The sequence below is a fragment of the Pipra filicauda genome, unplaced genomic scaffold (genome assembly GCF_003945595.2).
Source record: "Pipra filicauda isolate LSUMZ 115617 unplaced genomic scaffold, ASM394559v2 scaffold53_size3534045_pilon, whole genome shotgun sequence".
Taxonomy (NCBI): Eukaryota; Metazoa; Chordata; class Aves; order Passeriformes; family Pipridae; genus Pipra; species Pipra filicauda.
In genome coordinates, this window is record NW_024104687.1 from 1,555,391 (window position 1) to 1,581,488 (window position 26,098).

Below are 26,098 nucleotides of genomic sequence, written 5' to 3' on the forward strand. Positions count from 1 at the left end.
ATAATGAAATGACTGCATGTATTTAAACCACAAAAATGAGGGTAAATTTTGGCATTAATTTTGGATTATATCTAAGAGAAGGTACTTCTTCCTTTACTCCCCAGAATGAAAAATTATCCAAACTTTATCAAGGGCTCTTTCAAGGCACACAGTCAACACCAAGCACTTTTAGGGATCATTATAAAGCAGGAATTTGTTATAATACAAAGTATTTTGAATTGCGGAATTTTTCATATCCCCCTCTGTTTTGCCAAATCAGCATCTTCGAGGAGTTAAAAAATACTGAAAAACTGTGAGAACTGTGAAGTTTCTTGCCTAAGGCAATCATTTTCCTGTAATGACTCAGTAAATGGGAGACTGGAATAGAGTTTGGGAAGTTTTCGGTCCGTAAAAATACATTTCAAGTTTGATACTGTATCTAGTTTTCAAATTGTCCTTTGAATCAAAAGTTTCTCTTCAAAGATATCAGTACAGCTGCTACTGAAAAAGGGTAGCTGTCTCTGCATGGTACATACTTATTTATGGCACCTCACTGAGCTGACTTGTGATATCTTGTTTCAATACATTTTATGGCTGACTTTTAAATTGCTTACCAAAAATAAGATTTTTAATGGAGCCCCTATTTTATTCTTTATTTTTTTCTTGTAATCATTACCAAAGCCTATCCTACATAATGCTCAGGACTGTTAAACCCTAACTCGTGTCTCTTTTCTGACTGGACTGTTCTGAGAGACCACGGGCTTCAATTATTTGGAAATGTAGCAGAACTGAAGCAGAGACAGAAAAACGGGTGAAGAATCACTGTTAAATAAATAGAAGAAGGAAAGTATGAGAAGCAATTTGCTTTTATAAGCTATAAGCCATATCTTTGGCTCCAGACCTCTCTGATAATAAGGTAATAAATCCATATGAAAATGGAACTTGCTGTGTCTGTGCTGTCCTGCAGCTCATTCCTTGTACTTCCAGGCAAGTGCTGCTCTTGACTTCTTCATGAAGACATCTCAGAAGTATCCAAACACAGGCAAAAGTTGATCTTTTAAAATATCTGTGCTTTCTGAGACTCCACAGTTGTCCCTAAACATAGAAGGGGAAATAACTGCAGTTAATTTCCCTTATCTATCATCAAATGTTGACTATATTAATAAGATTAATTAGTCATTTAGCAGTTAAATAGATCAGTTAGATGCTATCTTACTTAAATTTTCTGTAGGCTAATTAATGTTTTATATGATGCTTTTGTTTAAAGTAACATTAACAGCTCACACACTCGGGGCATCATTTCATTAATTCTGTTCCCTATCATGTTATCAGTTTCTTTTAATCAACAGCTTTTGCATGTAGCCCTTTTCTTCTCCATCTGCTAAATCAGATTCAGGCAGACTTTTTTTCCAGACAACAAGAAGTATTCAAGGGCTTTACCCATAGATTTGCTTCAGTAAAATCAGTTTTATTTAGAGAGTCATCTGCATTCATTCAGTGCTGAATCTCTGACTGCAGGGGCTCCTGCCTCTTTTCTCAAATGAGCTTTGCTAGGTCCTTGTTTTGAAAATGTCTCTCCTCTTCAAGCTCTGACTTAAAGTTACATTCAAGCACATCAAATATTCCAGAATGTATTACTGAGAACACAGTCAAAGGTGTTAACCTCCCAGCAAAGCAACAGGAACTGCATAGAGCTTATGGAGTGTGACTGACCTCTGAAATATTTAGATTACCTTCTCAGAAACACAGGAAAAGGGTGGCTGTGAAGGGGGAGTGTAAAGGATGCTGTTCCATTTTCTCACTGTGAGGACACAAATTCCAGAGCTGCCAGTCCTTATACACTGAGAGAATTCTAGAGACTTAATCTACAATTTACTAAATCTTGCCATTCCCAGCAGCGTGGGACACTCATCACCTGAGTCCTTCCACTGGGTATTTATTGTTATTACAGCACATTTACAAAATAGCTGAATTACGTGCTTGACAAATCTATAAAATATTAAAGAGAATGCTTGCTGTTCTCCAAATGTCAGCATATCCTTGCCTCGTGCTCCCCAAAGCAGGGAGTGCTGATGGATGTGTTCCATTCTCCAGTGGAGCAGGATGGCAGGAGCACCTCCAGCACCTCAGCCTGGAATGGCCTCAAACAACCCTCACACTCCTTTACTCCACCTGTCAGGAATTCATATTGACCCTCCCATTGCCCACTCAGTCTTGGGGCAAATCCCTCCATTTTTAGTGGTTAATTTTTCTGGGATTAATGCATTAACGTGTCACATTAGCCCATTGCAGTGCTCTTGGCATTAAATTTGAATGCATTAACATCTGGATAAAAACATGAATACAATTTTTTGCCAAGAACAGGAAATTAAAGGCAGTCCTGGGGAAGAAAAAAAAGTGATGCCACAGGGCAGAGATTTTGAGGGCTGAACAGGCCATTTGCATTATTTCTCTGTTGCTTCCATCCTTGTATTTTGCTCTTTGTCCTTAATCATGCTTTGCTTTTACTTAATTGCTTTTTTTGATGAACATTAATTCAATCCCCTCTAAAGAGATTCCTGCTGATCCAAAGCCAGAGATGTCTGTAAATGAGTATATGCTGTACGTTTCTAAGTAAAAGCTGAAAAAGCTGAGATGACCCAAGAGAGACACAAGTCACACTCACATTAAACTGTACTCAGAATTTTCAGAACAAGGAAGACATCCAAATTTGTCTGTAGTTACAGAACTGGGATTGTTTTTTGCACATTTTGGGTATCTGTTCCCCACTGGATTTGAAATGTCAGAGCATACTCAGGAGAGCTTGGTGTGAAAATTCCCTTTCCACAATCATTTTAAATTTCAAAATACATTTATGACCCGGTGTGGTATAAAGTTTCACTTTGTGCTGGGTGAATAAATCAGCAGGAATTTAGGGAAGCTTCTACTGGTAACCAGACAGAAAAATTCTTGCTGAAGATTTCCAACCAGTCTGAAGGCAGCAGCTGGAACAGCATTTTATCAGGATGTCTGGGTCCTTTAAGGATGTGGAAAAGCAGATGGTGAAACAAAGAGGTCCAGGTGATAGGAAACAGCACAGCAGTTTGAGACTTGCATAAAAGACTTAATAGGCCTCCAGTGGAAGAAAAGGAAAAAAACCAAGTTGAAGGGGATGAATTAACAATAGATGTTCCTTTTGAGATTCAAAGGCACTACCTTTTTGTTGCAATCAACATGGGAGCACCTTCGTGGCTATAATTGGGTCAAGATGACTCATTCATTTGTCTGGTGGGGTAGAAAAAGCATTTTGAAACCTGTGCTTGCTTTGCTGAGGCCCAAATTCACTCACAGAGACCAATGAGCAGGGTCTGCCTGGGGGTGAATCACCAGTTACAGCACGGGGGCTGATCACACCTTTCACTGTGTCACAACAGGCAGAAGGTTGTCATGGAACCTTGGTTGAAAGGGTGAAGGGGGTATAATTGGAAGGGAAGTACATCTCAAGGAGGATGGAGAATGATAGGGCAGGAAAGAGGAAAATATAGCACTGGATCCTGTTGCACTTCTTAGGAAAGTCCTGCTTGAGAATGAGGTAAAGGGAGACATGACATGCTCAGATGTGTCAAAGAACACCTGAGGATTGAGGTCCAGGTTAGGGTATTTTGTAGGGTTGATGTGAGCCTATCTGTACAATTAAAATTCCAGTAATTTCCTAGCACTCCCGTTCCAGGTGTGTGCAGCACCTGGGAAAGAATTATAATTGAATGATAAACCTTGGAGATATAACTGATGGGATGAGAGTAAAGGACCAGAACATGGGGAGAAAGTGCAGAAGTGATTGTGAACACTTAAGTCATTCTTTCTGTGTAGTTTACTCATTAAAAAGTGTAAAAAGGGGCATTGGATCCATTGCCTTTTCTGATGTGGCATATTTCTTAAAATGCTTCTTCGAGGTATGAGAGAAGGTCTTCTTCTAACACACGTGAAAAAAGGGTTTAAATCACACTTCTTACCTCTCAGGAAGTCGCTTTCAGAGGGTTATAGGTCATGATTGCAGAGAGCTTACTTTGCCATAGCTGCAGGGTTTTGTCAAATAAATTAAGTACTTGCTGATTTGGAATGAAATAAAGATCTCCACAATTAAGTTTAGAGCCTACAGGTCGGAGTGCTCTCAGGTCATGGCAGAGCCTGAGATGCATCTCAAAGATAGAGGGAACATTGAATCAGAACGTGGAAAAGTTCCAACAGAAAACAAAATAGGATGTATCTAATTCACTCCACTCTTTAACCCACAGCTTTCTCATGTCAGAGAGTTTGGGTCAGATGAGGTAGAGGAGAAAACACGAGCCAAGGGACGGTGCTCATTTACTGCCAAAGTAGTTGCAAAGAGAGAGCCTTTGTAAATGCCAGCAGGTGCCACCTGTACACTCACTGCTGCACCCTGCATTTGTTCTGGGCCACTGCTCACCAAAACTCAGGTTTTGTACAAAGTTAGTAATCTAAGGAGCTACTGTCTTTTTTATAGGTGGTGTTAATCTGACAGATTTACCTCAAGGCAGAACGTAATATTGTTCTCAGCCCGGTTTCTGATGGGGGGAGATTTGCCATTACAGAAAGTGTCACAAAGGGAGACAAATAAATGCCAGTTTTGATGACTGCTTCAAGAAAAATGTGAGCACTGGTCACCCCCTGCCTCCTCCCTCAATTTTCCCATCACATGAGGTTGTCCAGCTCCAGAGAGCAAAGACTATTCATTTGGAAATAGAAAAGTTGACAGTGATCCAATCTGTGTCATGGCCAAATGGAGACTGAGGGATGCCAGGCTTAAATATTGCTCAGGACCCTTGTGGCATTGACCTAGAGGACTCTCCACCAGCCCAGGAGAAGGAAGATCAAGAGGGCAGGTTTGCTTTTCCTTTTCTACAGTTTGAAGTCCTCTGGGCAGCAATGAACTCTTCCTGAAAGCAAAGGGGGTTTATTGCTAATTTACTGCTAATGCCAGTCATCTCCCTGTGCAGCCATATAGGAATTTCTGCCCTGATGCACTCCCCTAAGTTGGATTTGCTCATCAATGGGGAATAAAATCCTTTTCCAAGGGTTTATGTTCAAAGGGAAGACTGGAAATCTGTGCTAGTTTAAGAAAAATACTGCAGTCCAAGTTGCATAGAATCATACAAGCACCACATGCTTTCCCTGTTCTGTATCTCTGGGAGAGCAGTTCCAGTTTGTCAGGCCAGTGGAGGTGGGATCAGGAGAGGAAAAACCTCAAATGGGTTTATCAAAATCCTTTGTCAACAAAGAAACTAAAACGGAGGGCAAGGAAAACAAGTTTAACCAGAACACATAAGTGATTTAAAAACTATTTCACCCTAGAGAGCTGATAAATATGTAGCTTAGACACATGTAAAGATTTTAGTTTGTAGAACCTCATTAGGAGGCTGAAAAGAAGGGTTTGTAAGCTCAAAGGGCATACAAAAAATAGGGACCCTGAACTGACATTACTGAACTGATCTGGTATATTTGCTACTACCAGACATCCAAAAAACCCTCTCAACCTCTGCATATTGTTGTCATAGCTTTCAATAATATTAATAAAATAGTTAATTATTAAAAATATTAATAATATATAATAAAATAAAACAATATAAATAAAATAACTAAAGAAGTTATTTTATACTCAACTTCACACATATCAAACATTCAGCTATGAAAGGAAATAAATACTATAGACTGTCTCTGACAAGGATGAACTCTATTACCAAGCCTGGAATAGTCTCAGGCTTTTTTGTCTACAGCACTGTCACCATTGACTTAACAGTTACAAGCCTTTGTCACAAGCGCAGTTATCAAATTTGACATAAACTAGTGGCCTTGTGTTGGGGCATTCTGATCCTTTCCACTGTGGAATTAAGGGTTTTTTGTATGCCATGTTTATAGCATAAAGATAATGAAGGTCTAGTTTTATAAGACTGACTTTGAGAGTACTAGAATTTCTTATTTGGGTAAATCCAATTATATTTGAAGCATAGAACACCAGAAAAACTCAGCCTCCCTCACACACCACAAAACTAGTCAATGAGGCAGCTAAAGAGACCTACGAGCTCTCTCCAGTATTAGAAAATTCATATATTGACTCTGCCAAGGTAACCAGGTCTTTACTGTCCTTGTGATGGATTTAAGTTGGAGTTAAGCATTTTTATTACAAGTATGGATGGTTATGTGCTAGCAATAACATCACAAAGCTCAAAGAAACCAACTCCATCCTGGAATTCACACACCACTAAATCCATTGCCTTGCACCTTTTCCCACTTTAAATCCCAGTGAGTGTCCCAGTTAGGGCAGTTTACCTGTTCCAGCAGCTCAAAAAAATGCCAGATAATGAGACACTGATCAAATTCAAAACAGTCCCAGCACCAGGGGCATGGGAGAGCTATTTTAGAAAGCAGATTTAGAAACATAATTACAAGAGAGACTGATGAAGAGTACCTCCTCAATTTCCCTGTGGCCCTTGGTAAGAAATTAAATCAAGTGAGTGCTGGGTAAGCATGGCTGAGCTGTTAGAAATGAGGGAAAGGTTAGTTATCTTCTAAACAATATATACATAATGAACAGAAAATAAAAAGAAAACCACTGTAATGACAAGAAATGAGAAATGTAACGGGTTGTACAACACCCAACAGTTAGAACTGGCACTAGAAAGAGCCAGTCAAGAGTTTATTTGGAAGGAACACCTCTGAAATTTTGGAACTTGTGTGAGAATAGTTTTTTTCCCTGATCCTTAAAGAGTAGTAATTCTGAAGGTTTCTTGAGCCACCACCTGCCAGAAGAGGAAGACAAGATGTCTCTATGGACAGGTAGGAGATAAAATACAAAACCTGCCAAAATCAAAATGAATCTTTCCACTGGTGTCATTTAAGCTCTGCATGAGGCTTTAGCAAAACAGGTCCCATCTGATTTTGGGACGAATTTCAGTTTTCTGGAAGCCCCAGGAGAACTGTAAAGCCAAGTGGAGCTGGTGGAATAGCAATAACATGTTTTGCACAGCTGGGAGAGCAGCAGGGATTCAAAATGCTGAACACCCCCAACCTTCATGTTCCCAGGTTTTGATAGGAATTATCTCCTACAGGCCATGTTATTCCTTCCCATATCTAACTGGGTAACCAAAACCTTCTAAGTTATAAACGTGAGAATGGAAAACAATGAGTAGTTAATTCTTCTGCCTGCTTCTGAAATTTAAATTAATGTAAAAAATGGCTGTTTGGAGTAATGCTCATTCCTCGTTTTCTATAAAAAATAAAAAGCAGCACACAGATGTTTGAGCCAAGAAATGGAATCTAAGTCTTGTGGACACTTTTATAGCATCAGTTCAGGTCCCCAAGACCTCGTTTTTTCTGCAATCTCAAACCCTCATCTCTCTGTGTTCTCTTTTGTTTAACTAAACCAGTTTATTTGCCAAATACAAGGATTGTCAGCACTCAGGTTCCCTCTGTTTCTAGAGTGAAAGGAGAAACCAGCAATCAGTCTGTGGAGCTTTTCCAAATATGCCTCGAGGGCCCTCTTCAAGAGAGCATGAATCTTTGGCAAACAACGTGTTGTTACATTAAAGAATGCTACAGATACTTGCTACACAAAATGTGAGGGAAAAATCTCATAGTTATGGCAGATACCTTTTCTAAACAGACTGGGTCCCTATTTATATTATGGGCTGCTGGAACTCCCCAGACCTCAACTACTAAAACCATTTTCCTGTTACATCTTCTGCTTAATTTAGGAATCTTAACATAAATTACCTTTTTCCTACAAGGCTTTTTCAACCTTCTGATAATGACATTGCTGCAACTAACTCTTTCTGTCTTTCTTCTCCCTTGTGGGCAATTTTTAATTTTTTTTCCCTTTTTTTTTTTCCCTGAAAGCTTGAAGTTTTCTCTATATATATAAACTGCCCAATTCCTATTTTGGAGCATGTTCTCTGTCTTCAGTAACAAGTCTATGAATATTAATACTCCAACATTTATCACAAGTTTTGGAGGAAAAGCCCCTTAATCAAAGACATTTGGGCTTGTATGTGAATTTTGATGGATGACCCTTCACAGACTCCACAGCTCACCTATTTTACCCACCTCACCTGGTGATAAACCTGCAAAATCTTCTAAAGATCTGAGTGGTTGAACCTGCTCCAGCACAGTCAATATCCCTCTGACACGTGGGTCTGTCAGGGAAAAAAGATCCACTCACCAACTTCCCAAAACAATAACATTGCTCCCTTTTTGAGCCAGCTTTTCCCATGAAGCTAATTCCCAAGTAATTTATTCCCAAGTAAATCTGCTGTCTGAAAGGAGGAATTAGATCTATGTGCAGATGGAGCACGAGCTTTTTGTAGGATCTAATGGGATTTGCAGTAATGTGTTTGTGTTTAGTCACAGAAAAACAGGGAATCTGTCTAATCCTCGGGGATTTCTTTGTGTTGATTACCAGGTGATGTTTCACAGAATGCAGCCTTTCATAACCACAGGAACATGATAATCAAAGTAGGATTGTATTGATGCTGCTGGTTCAGCTGGGGAAGGAAGGATATTCCTCTTTCTGGGATGAGAAGAGAAAGTTTTTGCAGTGAAAAGCAATTTATAGGTATCAGCTCAGAGTCACTGCACAGCTACCATTTGTCCAGTGCCCCAGAACCAACTCATTCAGAATTTGTACGTTGAAACTAAACTTTTTAAAGTTTACTGAGGAGGAAAAGGCAGCTGAGAGAAATATCTGCAGCAACGTGTGAAAATCCTGTGCCTGTAGTTAAAACACCACCTGTGCAATGATTTCTGACTCCGGTCACAAAGGATGGACAGATCCTTTGGGGCAAGAAGAAAAGGCACAGACACAAAAATGGAAATCCCTGGATAAATACTGAGCAGTTGAGGAAAGTTATCCAGGTGTATTTTGAAAGGAAGGGAATCTTCTCAGGTATTGTTCTGTGTGGATGTATTAAAATTGCATCCTGCCAGTCCCTGGCTGTCAGCACAACCTTTCAGAAAGGAAACCAACTGTCTGCTGGTTTTAGGGCAAATTTTTAAACTTATTTCAACTTGTAATTACAGCAAAAAAATCCACATTGGTTCCTCACCAAATAAAAGGATGGAAAAAATGATTTAAAGCTATTTTTCCATCTCGCTAGCTTTTCTATTCTAACATAAGTTGTAAATCATGGCAGCACAGGACAGCACCTTGTTTTTTGCTGATGAAGTTCTGTTTTACTGAGCCACTGAGGAAGTACAATCCTTCAGCTGACAGTGATTCCTTGGACATTGGCACATCCTGTGCACTGGCACATCCACAATGGCTTTTGTGGAGTGCACCTAGAGAAGTAAAGTGTATTTAAGGAGTCATTCTACAAGTAACAATCTCATTCTTACAGGGTAGAAACATCAAATGTTACACACCTACATTTATATGCTGTTTTAAGGAGCCCCATTTGCTCGTAGATTCCCTTTTTCAGGAAATTTTATTTCTGTAGGGAAGCATAATCAGTTCTTCTTTCATCAAGGATGGATGCAGGAACCCCAGAACTGCTACTGGGAGATGGGAACTGATGCCCTCAGTCCCAGGCTCTCTACAGCAAAAAACCAGACAATGACCCTTCCCTAAAACTATATTCAGACTTTTGCAAAATTAGGGAACTAAAGTGAGGTATTTCTATCCCAGATTTTTTGGCCTTGGTTTGAATTCAAGCGAGGACTTAGGACGGTGTCCCCTGAATTTACAAGCTCTTCCTTGGTTTCTTGTTGGCCCAACAAAATGCTATAGAATGACAATTGAAAGCTAAAATATCCCTCGGCCCATATGCCTCATTTTTATGCTGAAGATTTATGTGTGAGGTTAACTTTGTAATTATCCCGTTTAAGGGTAGTGCTGGGTTTCTAAATTAAGACTGATGGCATAGATGAACAAGTAAAGGTCATTCTTTGATGCATTAGCTCTCTGTTGATGGACAATTTAACACAAAAATGCTTTGCATTTAGCGTGAAACCTTTTCCATGAAAATCACATTCCACTGCCTGTCTTTATAAATATTAATTCACAAAATGCACGTGCTTTGTGCAGGTCCTGACAGCCTCTGTAGTGGAGCTGGCAAGTCAGTCAAAAAGAGGGAGGTACAAAACAAAGGTGGTAAAGTTTATTCCAAGATGTCAAAGGGCATTAAAATACATAGTTAAATACAGAATTTTACCGAGTTTCAGAGCATAAGAGTCAGGTTGAAGACACTGAGATAGATGGAAATGGAACAGTCAGCAGTATAATCAAAGCTTAAAATTCACACTGCAGGTGGGAATCCTCCTAAAAGGGCTGTGATAAATCAAGACTGCATTAAAAAATTAAGGTTAGAATAATTGAATCAAACCCAACAAACAAAACCCCCCAAACCCAAAAGAAAATGATGGTTAGACAGTTTCTGAAGCAAAACAGGGACTACATGTAGAGTTTTTGAAATGAGAAAGTACAAGAAGAGGCAAAGGGAGAAAGCAAGAGGTGTTGCCAGAGTAACAGAAAATGAGGTTGGAAGAAGGCCCATGTTTGTGAGCAGGAAATCAAGAGAGAATTTTGAATATCCAATCTGATCTGTGAGGAGCTCGGTCAAAATTTTCCTAGAAAGTCAATAAGTACTGAGCCAGATGGGATTCAGAGGGGCAAAGGTACCAGGAGGGATGAACTGCAGAGCTGAAGGAATTGCCAGGGAAGTCTGAGGGAATAACTGAACTGATAAATAGAACCAGCTCTGCTCTCAGGTACCGTGAACAGCTCTAGACAAGCTGGGGATGCTGCAGGCATGGGCACAGGTTACCAGGGCACTGGTTACCAGGGCACAGAAAGGCACAAATCATGCTGGTGAAACATCAGCACGAGGAAATTCTGAGCCTCAACATAATATTGCCTTAGAGGGAAACTATTCCCCTAATAGCCATGAAAAAAAAAAAAAGACGAGAATTTGAATTTCTCCTGCTAGAACCAAGCTAAAAAGCTGATGTGCTTATCAGTGTACTGGCCCCTTCTTTCCTGCCTGCTTTGGTTATTCTATGACGCCTTTTATTTGTAGACCTGGAACTGTATATGATGTTAAGGGGCAGAGGTTTGGTTTCCTCCACACATGAATATAATATATCAGTGTCCCCTGCAGTCCAACACACTTGGTGCTGAATTACAGCCAGTCAGTTACTCCAAGCAGCAAATAATTCAAATGAGAAATCTTTACTGAGCTACTCCTTCTATCTGTGGATCACAGAGATTGTAGCACCTCTTGAATTGCTGTCTTTTTCTCAGGTGCTTTGCTTTTATTCTGCAAAAGCCAGACGTGCAAACCTGATTTCAGGGACTGGAAGGTCTCTTTGCTCTGCTGAGCTGCTGTGAAGTCCCTGATTCCTGCCAATTCTCAAAAGAATCTGCATATATATATATATATAAAACATTTCTCTTGAGTCAAGGAGATCTATGGCCACTGTAAAAGTGTATTGTATGTTACAAGAAAATCTTTACAGAGCTGGCTCGTTAATTTGAACAAAAGAGAAATTATAGCAGAAGGCATAGAGGGATTTTCAAAATGGGGACAGGCAAATAGCAGTAGAATCATCAGAGGTCATGCATTTCAAGGACCTGATCAACTCCAAACATAATGGGATTCTTTAACTGCCTCTGTTAGAGGAGTACAGCGAGTTCCCATTTAAAGAGATCAGAAGGGGTTTACTTGCCTGACCTTTAAAAAAGTATTTTCTATTGGTGCTATACATATTGCAGTGTGGTGATACAGAAAAGCTATAGCCAGATTTGTTGTGACCTGCTTTTGATTTTATTTCAATAATAAACCTCGTTCTCTCTGATTTTGGATCTCATTTCTTACCTGGAGCAGTCTGATCACTTGACAAGGACTACAAGAGACTAAATCTACATTCTGTAAGTGCATTAGTTTTTGTGTACAATAATAAGGCTTTGAATACATATTTATTAACCTATGCAGTTTGTTAATAAATAAAATTCTGATTACTTTAGTTACATTAACTTATAAATGGGTTTACCCTTTTGAGTTGTTAGCTTCACATACAGAATATAGAATATTGTCCTGGAATTTTACCAGTGAACTTTGACTGTAAATTCACTTTCCCTTTTATTGTTATTGTAAAGCACCATTTATATCAAAATAATATATACACACTTTTATCTTTTCTTCATAATAGCTAATCCACATTGGTTGTATTTTTTACAGAGTAACTGCTTAGATTTGAAGAGCACTGACTTCCAGTAACCCAAAAAGTGATTTCATTTTTGTGGGACCAAAGCAGGGTAGTGTCATTATTGAGGGCCAAGTTGGCTACATAAACTTCTGTTCTTTATTTTTCTTTATCCACAGTATAGTTAAGGTTGGGAAGTAAAGATATGCCTCGAAATATTATTTTTATTTTTTCACTGCACTTCAGGAAATTATATTGGTCCTCACAAGAATCCTTTACTTTTAAAACAGAGTAAGTTAAATCCCTCTGTTAACTCTGGTTTTTAAAATAAAAAGGTGTATTTTTCTCTCGTTGATGGAAACGTAACTACTCTTTCCATTTTTCAGGTTACCACATCCCAGAAACATCTGCTGTAACTGGATTTGGTCTCTGTTATGTGTCAACCTGAACCACCTGAGAGGTTCCACACCCAAGAGGAAAAACCCCTGGCACCATCTCAGCCCTTACTTTAACCAGACTGCTCTTCTGAGAGAGACAATCACTGAGTCCAGGAGATGCTATGCATGGAACAACTTGATCATGGTCTGGTTTTCACTTTCTAGATAAGTACAGTCACACTACAAAATGCAGTACACATTCTTGAAAATAGAGGTTATGATGTCACTTGAAGGGAAAAGTCAGATACAAATGTGTATTATATATGACAGCTCCTTCCCTGCTCTGCACATATGGTTCTGAACACGTGTTTCTTTATCTGCTGATTCAATACCTACATCATTTTGTCCCTCAGTGAAATTTCTTTCCTGGGATCCTTGCCAAATGTTTAAATTCAGAGTGATGGTATTTTTTTCTGGGAGGATTGTGTCTCCACAAAGAGCCAAAAAGGCTGCACTGGGAAGCTGTCACATAGTCCTGCTTCTAGAGCTGTGTATGACAAAGCAAAAGGCTTTAATGTCACTATTAACAAATGTACTATCACTCAGCCTTATCACCTCCTGACATCCCTTGACTCCCTCTTCCCAACTTCCTTTTGCCTTCTCACTATCCTCAGGTGCCTGTCACAGCAAAAAAAAAGAACTTAAACCAACTCCCATGGCTCCCTGGCTAATCTTCTTTTAACTTTCAAAAGTAAATTATACAAATGTACTTCCCCCCCTGCCCCCAGACTTCCTCTCTTTAAAACTTTAGGGATGCACAAAACCTCTGGTGGACCAGGGGAAAAAAAAGAAAAAAAAAGACTCTTGTACAGTGGATTCCATGGACCCAACCTGAAGTATCAAAAAAAAAAAAAAAGTGAGTTAACACTTGGATTTATGAAAACAACATTTAGTTGATGCTAATGGAGCTTATGTGAGTATAATTTTGCATGCAAAGAGCAATGAGTCAAGTCACATAAGAGGTTTGGAAAATAATGAGACTTTGCCTCAACATATATTATTAATTCTGTGGATATTAATATTTCTCTTCAGTAATTCGTGACCTGCATTCATTTCTGTGGGATCCTGATGTTTTCTGAGACAGTCCCACTACCTGGCAAGGGGGGGAACGAATGGCACAGAAGCTCAGGTGTGGAAAACCATTGATTTTTGTAACATTGCAGACCTGAAGTGCTACTGGGGAAGTGAATATATGAGGAGCAAATGCTTCAGGAAAAAAAACACTTGGAGCCTTTAGACGGTTCAATATGTAATTCTGGAAATGCTACAGAGTGTTTTGGCCCCAGTTTCTGTAACCATTTATCAGAGCTAAGAGATTATAGTTAGTTATGGGTGTGCTACAACTGTTTTTCTCCAGAGCTATATCCTTAATTGCATTTCTACACAATATATTCTTGTCTTTTGTAACAGAAGCTGTTGTTTGCTATATGAAGATTTTGTCAGGGTGCAGCAAGGGTGGCTGTGGAGTGGCAGGAGCTGTAGATCAAGCCAGGCCTGAGCACCAAGCAGTTCCCAGGGGCAGTGACTCGCTGCAGTGGGGTCTGGGAGCTCTCCCAGTGGGAAGGGACAGCTTTGCTGGGCTGTGCTGGAGCTGCTCTCAGAGGGGATATGCTCAGGACCCTCTCAGAGCTCACCAGAAAAATTTTCCCTTTCAACTAAAAGCCAAAGACTGAGAATTAGGTTTCAGGAATTTCTATTCCTCTATCAAGACAACTTCCTTCTCTCTCACCCTTGTTGGTGTCCCTCCCCAGCCCTCCCTGCTGGACCATTCCACCCCAGGAATGGTCTGTGCTGGACCATTCCACCCCAGGAATGGTCTGTGCTGGACCATTCCACCCCAGGGCAGAGTTTATCACCCCCACTTGCAAGTAAAGATGCCTTTGGTGTGACTACAAAAGAATCCAAGTTCGATATTGAAAATTTCATTATTTTTAAACCAGTGGCACAATTTATGAGCAGCTGTGGGACAGGGTGGTGAATTTTAGCAGGACTCTCATGAAAGATGGATATGGTTCATTCTCCCCATTCATCTTTTTGAACAGTTACATTGGCTCCTTGTGCCATTTACTGTGATGCTGTCAGGACTAAGGGAAAAAATTCTATTCTAGAGAAGCAGAATGGAAGGGAATTAGGTGACTTGTAGGCACTGCCAGGTTGGAATGAAGGGCTTTTCAAGGACCATCAACATATGAATAGGATTACCTTGGATGCACTGGTGACCAGACATATTTTTAGCCTTTGGCAGACAAGAATGGAACCTCTGAAAACAGCAGGAGTGCCACTCAGAATGTAAGAATTCCATCCCAGAGCAGCACAGAGGGGGAGCTGAAATTTTTGGAGAAGGGGACAAGGAGATGGGCAGTGCCATATTTTTAATTTCTTTTTTTTTTTCCTTCTGATTTCAGGATCCTAAAATAACATGTTCCAAATGAATAATAAATGTCAGGTTGGCTGCAAAAGTCTTCCTGGTGCCACTGCACATTTGTGTTGTGTTGATTTTGAAAGGTTGGTCATTTGAATCCAGCTGGGGATCCTGGTGAGAAACAGGGGCTGTGAACTTAGCAGCAAGTTAGGAGAAGCAGTGATTGCCTAAAATTTAAAACTGAAGTGCTGTCCCTGCCAGAGGAGGGGTTGGTTGATGTTGAAAACTGCAACTTTCAAAAGGAATTTTAGCTCTCTTTCAAAATTCCACCTCCTTTTACTGCAATATTTAACCATTACCCCTGACTTGTGAACTAACCTTTGTACTCTTATGGCTAATAATGTCTGGGATCTGCTAAGATCTGTGACAAAGCAGAATTTTCTAGGCTTGACTGCACCCCCTGTCAAGAGGTTTTAAGTCAGCTTGAAGTTCCTCTTCCAAATGTAGTGTCACTCTCAGTGCCAAGCTGGTGAGCCTGGTAACATAAAATATCTTGGACATGTAAGTAAGTGATTGCAGTTTAATGATTTTATGGTTTACATGACTCCATTGAATAAAATCCATGCATATTTTTAAAGATGTTTCACAGTGGGATTATTTTTAAGCCTTAGTAACAAGTGCTGTTTTGCTTAAAACAAAGCAAAAGTGAAATAATAATAATAAAAAAGGCAACGTTAGAAAGCATTTTAATCCTCATGGGAACTAAAATCTTAAAATCTTTTAGTTAGCTTCTGTTCCTCTGCCTTCATTTTCATACTCCTGAATAGCATTAAACTCAATCATATCACCACTTGTCACCTCATAAAGAAATTTGTCCCATCATAAAATCTGAATAAACCAAGAACAGAGAGGACAACTTCCTTTCTGAAGATGCCACTCTCTCCACTGACTCTAAAGGGAGTGTGAATGACCATCTTAAATTGCACAACATATGAAATGATAAGTTGAGATGAACACCATGTTGAATTCAGATTCTTGGATAAACATCTAGAGTTAGGGTTTGTTGAGCATCCAAATTGTCTAGGACAGTCAATAGGGCTTAAATGAAAAATGCTTTTCAGACTGGCCCTTTTTATACCTGACACCAGCACATTAATCCTTCCCTATTTCTTCTCTGACCTGCCAATAAAAATGTAAACTTCCTGGCCCAGGGCTGCTCTTTATATCAACACCATATAAGACAGGAACACCGATTTAATTTGTATTCTCTGAGGGCTGTTTGTAATAGGATTTATAAATACTGATAAATAGAATGCACTAAGCACTTTCATGTTATATTTATTAGCTTATTAACTGCTGGGCAATCTCCAATCTGCCACAGTATGGAAGTGCAAGAAAAACTGAATGAAGATTTAAGTTTGGTTTTACTCTGGACTTATGTAGCACAGAAATGGAGCAAATATGGCCAAATATTATTTATAAAGTAGCAGAATCTCCTGGGGGAAGAGACTCCAGAGAATTTCCTGTGAAATTCAGCTCATAAAACAGCATAAAAGGAACATCATTTTCTGTTATATGGGAGCTGACTTTCCCACAAAGGTCTCTAAATGTGTGTTGCATAGTGCAGGAGGGGACAAAAAAGCCTTTTAGTTAGGTTGCTTTATTTGCTGGTGAATTGTTAAAGGTTAGAAACACTAGAGAGGGAGAAAACACCTACATAACTTTTCTCCTCCCCACTCTCTGAGTCCCCCAAATGTGATGAAAGCATTCTTCAATTTATTTAAAAAAAAAACAACCTTCTCATTTGAAAAGTCAAAGGCCTTTTTTTAAACACTAACAACTTCTTAAGGAACCATCCATTGAGACAGATCTGAGGGGGCTCAGGAAGGAATTAAGTTATGAATACATGCAAGAGACTTTACTCTAAAAACACAAATAGCCCTGAGCCAAGATTCACAGAGCAAATATTGCAAATGTGCTCCCTGTAATCTGTAGCTTCTAACAGGGCCAGGAAGAGGCATTTCCCAGGTTCCCTCTTGCAGCCACGCTGGGTATAAATCAGTGGAGTAAAAATGGCTTGTTTGTGCTCCTTTTTGCAGCAGTGACTGATGTTTTATGTTGCACTGATCATTAAGCAAAAGGTGCCAGAGGTGGATCTCATAAAAAGAAGTAACAGGGATGTATTTTTTTCCACTGTGGAACAAATCCAGATAATTTAAAACCCCACATGTTGCTTGCACCTGCCACATGGAGCTTCATGACCAAGCAGAAGAAGCCATTTATAATTGGCATTAGAGCTCATTAGAGCAGCATTTGTTCTCTTCTTTCAGGGATTTGGACCCTAAATCCCAGGGCTTTAGCTAAACCTCTCTGAGAGATTCCCTCTTGTCTCCTGAGCCACTTCTGACCTGTCCCTTTAACCTCTCTCTGTAATCAAGTGTGATTTTTCCCTCGTGCAGAAGAGATAATCTTGGTGGCTGCTGCTGATCTCATTCTCACACAGCTCTCTGACCACCACACACCAAAGATTCCCAGGGTTATTTTATTTTTTTAATAATTAACTGACAAACAAATTTAGCCATGCTCTGCTGTAGCACACTTCCAGATTACATCTGTTGTTTCTTTGAGCTCTCACATCTTTTAGAAGACTGCTCAGGGACCAGTTTGGAGCAGGATGCTGCCCATAACAGACCACAAGAGTAGACAGGAGCTGAGATGCTGAAATCCAGTCCTTATTTTGTTAGGTTTTCACACCAGAATTTCTTGTTGTTTTCTTTTCCTAATTCAGCTTTAATGTTGGTCCATGTTATCAGCTGCACACAGTATATTTGCTTCCCTTCTTGATTCCAGGAGGGATGAATTGCTGCTGGATTGACAGAAATGTGCTGTAGGATCTCCCAGGTGGGCTCCCCTTGCCAGTGTGTGCTACAAATCCCCACATCACATGGAAAATTATCTCAGCTGAAGGTATTTTATTCAATATGACTGTCTTTTGCTTTTCTTATACTGTTTGGTCCTGCTCATCTGTTTAGTCCAAAATTCTAAGTAGACTAAGAATGCATTGATCAACAAGAGGTCTAAATAAATCCTTCTGAACTTCTTCCTCTTTTGTTACTCAGCTCAGCTTCTGGTGCAGGTACAATGCCAGACCCTAACCAAGATGGAAAATAGGGATTAACCTGTCTATAGCACTGGAACTTATTTCCCATTTCCTGATCATCTTCCTGGCTCTTCTTCACCAGAAAAGGCATCCTCCTTTCAGAAGTGAACCACTGCAAAAACAGAGCATAGGAAGCCCAAATATAAATGAGAAGCATTTCTATTTCAGTTTTCAGTCACTCCAGCTGTCCCAGACATCTATTTTAACATTCCCACTCTCCTTTGGTCACAGATAAATACAGGAGAAGGGATTCAGAGAAGCAGAATGTGAGTGAATGTCTGTGATCTCCCTCTTTGGCACCTTTTTGTGCTTTTTGTGGCAGAGTGGATCAGCCAAGCATCACGTCATGGCAAAAGGGTCACAAATGTACCCAGCTCCAGGGAACACTCCAGGCAGGGATGGATTGTCTCTGGGGCTTGGGAACCCCAAAGCCTCAGTGGATGCAGAAGCATGTGCTGGTCTCAGAACTGCGGTGTCTGAAGTTGTGTCCTCATGAGTGTGAACACCAGGATGGTGTGTTTTGAGAGAATCTCCCCATGATTTCCACTTCCCACATTTTGGTTGATGTCCTTGTGTCTCAGAGCACAGAAACTCAGGTTTATTTGGATGAAACCAACTGGAAGCTCCACCCAGTCTATAAACTGGAAACTAATCTTTTTTTTTTTTTTTAATTAAAAACTCACCTAATGAGTGACCTCACAGGCATTCAGTTTAGGGTACCAGCCTATACACAGTTCTGAACAATCCCCCAAATATATATGACAGACATCAAATAACATTTCACACTACAACCCCCCTCCTAGCAGGCTGTGCTACCTATAAACACATATACATATGCAATATTGCTGTTTTCAAAACCTTCCCTCAGGGGATTCCTCAGCAAAAGAACTCCAGAGCAACTGCAAGACAAACCCAGATGTTACACCGAGGTTTTGCTCTGCTGGGATCCCCTTTATTTGCCCCAGATCTTGTTTTTCTCTTTTCACAGGCTCTACTGGTATAATCACAGCTGAAAGCACAGCACCTCAGCCCTGAGATTTTCCAGCTCTGCCTGAGCCTGAAATGAATAATTTGAGAGCTTCTGAGCTGCTTTTTTTCCTCAAGAAATGTTAAATTAAATACAAAATCGCCTCAGCATCCCATGAAGTTCCCACCCCACTTTCATTCTTAAAGTGATCCCTGCATTTAGTTGCACAGTCTTGCAGAGATAAAAGGTGTTTTGTGCAACTCCATCTCTCTGTGGGACGTTATTCTGAGAAGAAAAAGTTTCTACTGTTTGGCCTTGCAGGGAAAAAAAAAAAATTAGATTTCCCAGAAATGAGATCCTTTCAATGAAGTAACTAATTGTATCTAAACCCCTTGAGCTTTGATAGAGACGCTTCGATTTATTTCGAGTATTTTTGAAAAGGGGAGGAATTTAAAAACAAAACTTTGTATTTGCTGGAATTATACTTTAAACACCTATAAATGACTATTTCTGCTTTACATGTTTACATATCTATTGAATAGATGTGTAAATTTATTGAAAATTGTGTCCCCTTGTGACATAAGCTCTAGGATTGCTTAGCACGTAAATGTAAATTTACCTTCCAAAGGAAATACTTTGAAAATATGGGGATATTTTTGTTCATCTTTCACAGCTCTGACTTCTGGGTGGGAAAGGTCACCCAGAACTCAGAATTAAAGGTCGTTGATTCACCTGCAGTCACAAGAGTATTGGGAAGAGAACCCAGATCTTTGGGACTTGGAGGAGAGAAAGAAGTACCCAGGATTTTAATCCTGAGTTGAAATAACTCTGAATGTCTTTTCTGCCTTTGTCCTAACGATGAAATACAAAATACAAGTTTGTGAGAGTGGATATTACAGTGTTTATTATGGCAGCTATTTTACTGTAGATGTGTTGCAGGAAACAGATTTAAAATTACACAGTAAATAACTGTAAATGAAATAATTGATAGCTTTCCTATGTGGCATGGCAAGGTTTGATTCACTCAACAGGCTGAGCTGAAACTTTCATAAGTATATATGAAAGTAGTGTATATGATAAATTCTGCAATATCAATTCTGTTATTTATTATTTATGCAATTCTTTTAAGGATTTCAAGGCTCAGAAGTGTTCTCAGGCTGTGGTGCTTTGGTTAGAAACTGTTATCTTCACCTCAATTTAACTTTGTATGCCCTTGAAATCGATATTTTCTTCGAAGAAAAAAGAGTTGTTTTTTTTTTTTTTTCTCTTTCAGCTTGGAGCTGTTTTGAGACAAGCTCTATTTTGAGTAAAGAAAGGGTTCTAACTTTTAAAATATTAATGTAAATACTGCGTGGTGTCGGTGGCAAACACGTACCCCCTGTGCCCAGGACTGGGGTTTTGTTTGTGTCTGATCTCTGGAACATCAAAAGTGCCAGCCTGCTGTGGAAGGGGCTTTATAAAAGAGCTGGATGACACAATTAAAGTGGGAAAGCATAATGGCAATATACAATTACAGCTCAGGAGCTGAACTGAAGCTTTTTTTCCTCTCTCACTCTCTCCTTTTTATCTGCATGTATCATTATCATCTGCACAGTGCTGCAATTTTTGAAGCAATACCTCATTTTTGATTCCTCTGTTTTATTTTTTTTTTCTTTTGGTATTCCTTTATTCAAGGCACTTTACATTTCACAGTGGATCAGACACTTTAAACAACCAGCCTGGCTGCTCATACGCTTTCTGAGCCCAATTTTCCACCTTTAGATACAAAATAAATTGCTGTAACAGGTTGATTGTCAAGAAGGGAAATCATGAAGTTTTATCCTCACTTTTCCATTCCTTTGGCAGGAGTTTGATATTGGTCTGATTCTGTGGGTAGCTCATGACCTCTGAGTACTGCAGATGAAAAGAATGCACCTTTTATACCTATAAAATGATCATATTTGTTCTACAGTATTTGCTAAATCTTTCCATCACTGTATTTTCCCAGATTAAATTCAACTCAGATTATGCTTTTTTTGTCACTCTAGTTATGCACATTCAAATTTAAACCTTGTAAACTCAAACCTTAATGCCCTTGTCAAGAAGTCACTAATTAGATTTTTACAATAATAAAAATTTCCAAATTTTGTGTGTCATAAAACCACAATAAATAGGTGGGAACACTCCAGGACTTCAGAGCCCACTGCTCCAGTGGGATGCCCAGGAACAGCTTGTCAAACTGCAGCTAATGTCTTGTCATTAAAAATAAACACATGCACCCTCACATCACAACAAATAAACCATGAAATATTACCTTCAGGATATCTCCAGATATTTCCTTTACAAGGAAGGAAATAATAAAGCCAAATGAGTTTTCTGGGCTAAGATCTGAAAGACCTGGTTCTGAAAGAAGTGATGGGAATTTTTAGCCCAAATCCATGGATTGAAAATGGATTGAAGCAAATCACAACCTTATATCCTTATTCAAAAGTGGCCTTTTCCACTCCCCTGATAAACCCTTTGGTTGCAACTGTAAATCTAAAGAACTTCTTTTTTTTTTTCACTGCCTGTAGCAGGAATTAGAGGCAAAGCCTTTCAACTGCTCTTTGCTGTTACAGACAATTACAAAGGAGGGCAAGTCACAGTCCCTTCAGAAGTAATGAGAAATTGAGGTTATTTGGGGATTATATTGATGTGTGAATGCTTTGATATTTCTGTACCACCGTAAATCTAAACTTCTCTCAATTCCAGTTCTTGAACACAAAGAGGATCTCTCCTATTAACTGTGTTAACACCACCATTGAAATATCAGCTGGCAGTTTATCCCTCCTCCATCAAAACCTACACTGCAGTCCAGTAAATGTGTTTTGATGATCTGGAGCAAGAAAAAGGGGCTGGGAAAAGGTGGAACTCTTTGAAGGAAGAAAAAAACCAAAAAAGACTGGGGAAGAAGAAGTAAAAAAGGGGACAATCAGAAGAGAAATGGAAAAAGAGAATTAAAAAAACCACGGAGGAGTGAAAAATAAACATAAAGGAACTTGTTGTTTGGCTCCAAGAATGTATTCATTCAGTTTTTTCCACCTGAGGGTAGGAAACTTGGATGGAATACCAGTACCCAAAAAAACCCATATCCAAATTTCATGACTTTTGGGCAAAATGGAGACCCACAGTTTTGGAACCACTGAAAAAAAAAAAAAAGAAAAGTACTTTTTTCATTATTTTACTAAAGTTAGCCTTCTTTTTTGGTATATACAAATAATGAATATTTCATGTCCACTGTTTAGAAAATACTCAATATTTTCTGCTAGCAGAAAACAAGACAATGTGAGTTCTGAGACTTAAAAATCATGAGACTGGAAGATGAAATGAGAAGTATGAGAGTCCTGAGCAAAGGAAATTCTTTTAACAATTTTAATACTTAGAAAATAGTCAGTTGTGTTCATGTATTCTTTTTCTTTTTGTCATACTCAACACAAATCTAGCATAGCTTATTACTTACCTCATTCAAACTATCATTAACAACACTGGGGACCAAAGAGGGCTGAATTATTCAGGAAAAAGATGTATAAATAGACACTTGGCAGTCATTGTTTTTTCACATCTTTCTCTAAAAGCAGCAATTCTCTTTTATTTGTACTATCCTTTTAAATAAAAAAAATCAGTAGGAAAAGGAAAAAAATATATACCAGAATAATCAGTGAAGTCAAGAGCTTTATTCCTTCCACAGAAATTTTTCAGTGTGTTTAATTAAATGCTTTCCTCGAGATTTTGAAGCATTTTACCTAATGTGTATTTTTGCAATTTTACAGTGCCAACCCAGGGAAAGAACTTTTAACTCAGACCTGGTAAGTACCTCCTGCTTTCTTGTACCCCACTTCCACTGAAGTCGAGCTAAATATTCCCTCTAGAACAAATTAGAGCACGGAACATGTCAAGCCTTCCACTGGAAGCCTTGGAAACCTGAACAGAAAGCTCGTTATATTTGTGGGCAGAGCTGCCAAGGAAGATGCTCTGCTCTTGTTTGTTTGCAGAAATTAAGCATTCAGAGCAATATTTGAGTTCCTTTCCAAAAACCCAACAAGAAGCAGCCAGTCATTATGGCTCTTGTGACCCCCCATTGATTAGGATAAATACACAGAACCCATCTCAGGCAATATGGAATTCTATAGGAACTGCACAATTTCATTTAGTTTGGGTCGATATCCTTTTCCAAACCATGTAATTTGTGGTTGAATCCACAACAGGATGCTTTTGTGGGTACTTGCACAGCAGAAAGGCCTCCTTTTGCCAAAAGTGCTTCTGCAGTTCAATATTTACACACAGCAATGTTGACGTGCCATAATGTTAAACAGCTTTTATTCTGCCCTCAAACAGTATAACAGCTTATTGTTTAAAACTGGTTGATTAAAATCTGTCTGCAATCACAGGAAGTGAAATAATGTGTGAGCTGATCTTGCTCTAGTTCATTCAATCATCTCTATTTACAGATCAATGCATAAAATTTCACAGTATTTAAAAAAAAAATCAAGTGAATATTTAATATTTGCCTTTGGCTTTCCCAGGGAAAGTTGCCCAGTAGCAGAATTTCTTATTTCTACTTCTAAGAGTGAAACCTAAATATTGGGTACACAGCACCCATGGTGATGGCATCAAGCTCAGTGGAGCTAGTCTAAGTTCCCTATCATTTTATTTCATCATATTATCAAAAAATGTTATCATTTCCCACTTCAATATGGTAGGCAATCTCTGGCTTCCCTAGAGAAGTGCATTTAGATTTGCCAGCTCGTGGAGCTGCTGCTGCCCAGAACTGTAGGACTATCAGAGAAATGGGGTGTATTTTCCCTGCTGGGCAACATTAATGGCAGCTGATCAAACCAGCTTGGAGCACTGGCTGCTTTATGTTGTGAGCTGGGATTCAATCACTCTTTAATTAATTAGTAGTCTTTACTCTGAGGAGCTGCAGCAAGATGTGCAAAATTGGCTCCTCAGCCTACTCAAGTTGCAGAGCTGCTGATTTTTTAAGTACAGATAATATAGAAGGCCAAGACAATCACAGAAAGGACTGAGGCTGTCACAGTGCAGCCCAGGTAGAAATAAGCACCAAGCCTTCCTTTCCCAGCCTACCTTGCAGCAAATAATGGAATTATGAATGCATTGGCTAGGCCTCTAAAAGATAATACTCAATGATTTCTCTGTTCTTCCTCTTTCTGAGCACAGGTGAGCAAAATATATTGAAAATTATGCAAATTAAACCAAGTAGCTTCATTTGACAGTAGTCTACATCATGCTAGATGGGCTAGACAGCAGTGACTTTGGTATTTAAATAAGCACATAAATTATGACGAATTAAGAGCTACAAAGAATGAATTTCAGGGTTCAAGCCGGGGGGGGGAACAAAATTTTGCCACTTCAGTTCCAAATAGCATAAAGTTAATTTTGATGGAAACTGTGACTGAATCAGGACGTTTCTGACCTGTGCTATGTTTCTGACCAAATATCATGGGTGTACCCTGATTAGCCATGGAACTAAAAGTGTTTCTACTTCTGCAGTTGTTGCCCAGGCACTTCAGAGTGCAACAAGGTGAGACACTGATGTGAGGATAAAGTAAAATTGTGACGTGGCTGAATGCACCCAATCTCACAGCATCATAGAATGTAAAGATTAACGAAGTCCCTGGTGTTGTTTCCTTATCCTTGGTTTAGAAATCAACTTTTGCAGTTGATTTAGAACCAGATCCCATTCTCACCCAGCAGAAAATCCTGTTTCTCCTCCTACATATCCCTGACGTGCTCGGTGGCTGAGGAAGCCACAGCCCAGCAGTAAAAACGTGATTCCTGCTGGGAAAGCCCTGGCTCACTGTTCTTGAGGCTCTCAGACAGCACTGCAGTGAGCACAGTGAGCACAGAGTGTTCTCCCAGGGCTGGGAATGCACATCCCTGTGCTCAAGTGTGATTCCTAAGGCAGTGCAACAAATGGCAGCCTTAAAGGGGAATACAGTCTGAAACTGGATTAACACACTGGCTCATCCCATTTTGCTCCTCCCAGGGCTATTTCCAGTAGAATTGGGTTGGAAGAAATTCCTGCTCTGAGCAGTTCCAAAATTCTGGCATCTTTATTACAGAGAATCCAGATGAAATGGTCAGTAATTTCCAAAAATCCAAGTGAAACATGAACAAACTTTATTGTTACTGAGTGCTAAACCATCAGGCTGTGTTCAGACTCTGGAGTGTATGTTTTGCAACTCCTGTCTGAGACAATTGGCCATTTTATCTTGTTTTGCACTACTCATGTTCTTCCATTTACCTCTTGTATTTAATTATCCTGCTTCATTATGCTTGCTTTCAGGTCAAGAGTTATTTGAAATGACTGCAGCAACTGTTGGTGAGTTTCTACTGCATTTAGATTAAAAAAAAGAAAAAGACAAAAAAGTAATTAGACAACTATTTTATTGAAGTCAATAAGGCCATTCTTGGCATGAAGTGTTACTTAGGATTAAAGATAGCAGATGTCTGCCTTAAGTCACAGTCTACTATTAAATACTTCACATGAGTACCAAATATTGTAAAGGTTAAAGACTTGAATTTATCACAATTTTATTATGGGACCATGAACACTTTTACAACTGTAACCCCACAACGTTATACACAGTATAGTGAGTACTAAAGCCACAGTGCTGCAAATGTCGATTGGCTCATAAATAATGTCAAACAATTTCATATCTACACGAATTTAATTATTTAGACTCATCAACTTTCGCCAAGGTGCTGATTTATAAAGTGAAATAGTGTGCTGGCTCAAAATATGTCCCTGTCCCCCGTAGTCAAGAACAACTCTAAATTACAGACTTTGAAATATGTAAGTGTTCAGAAGAGAAATTCCACTGAGAGCAGCTAAAGGGGAGCCGGGAGGGCTGGCAGCCCCAGGGGGGGTGGGATGCCCAGGATGCAGGTGGGATGCCCGGGGTGCAGGTGGGATGCCCGAGATGCAAGTGGGATGCCCAGGATGCAGGTGGGATGCCCGA

The 26,098-nt window shown here is 39.4% G+C and overlaps 2 long non-coding RNA genes across 2 annotated transcripts; both read left to right on the forward strand.

Moving 5' to 3' along the window:
• Nucleotides 1-393: 393 nt before the first annotated feature.
• LOC120324455 lies at nt 394-13,257 on the forward strand. Its single transcript, XR_005565781.1, has 4 exons — nt 394-404; nt 5,191-5,194; nt 11,850-11,896; nt 12,558-13,257. It is a non-coding gene; the product is annotated as an uncharacterized LOC120324455 (long non-coding RNA).
• A 4,531-nt stretch (nt 13,258-17,788) lies between these two features.
• Nucleotides 17,789-25,458, forward strand: LOC120324453. The gene is made up of 3 exons (XR_005565777.1): nt 17,789-17,937; nt 22,886-22,921; nt 25,423-25,458. It is a non-coding gene; the product is annotated as an uncharacterized LOC120324453 (long non-coding RNA).
• Nucleotides 25,459-26,098: the final 640 nt, after the last annotated feature.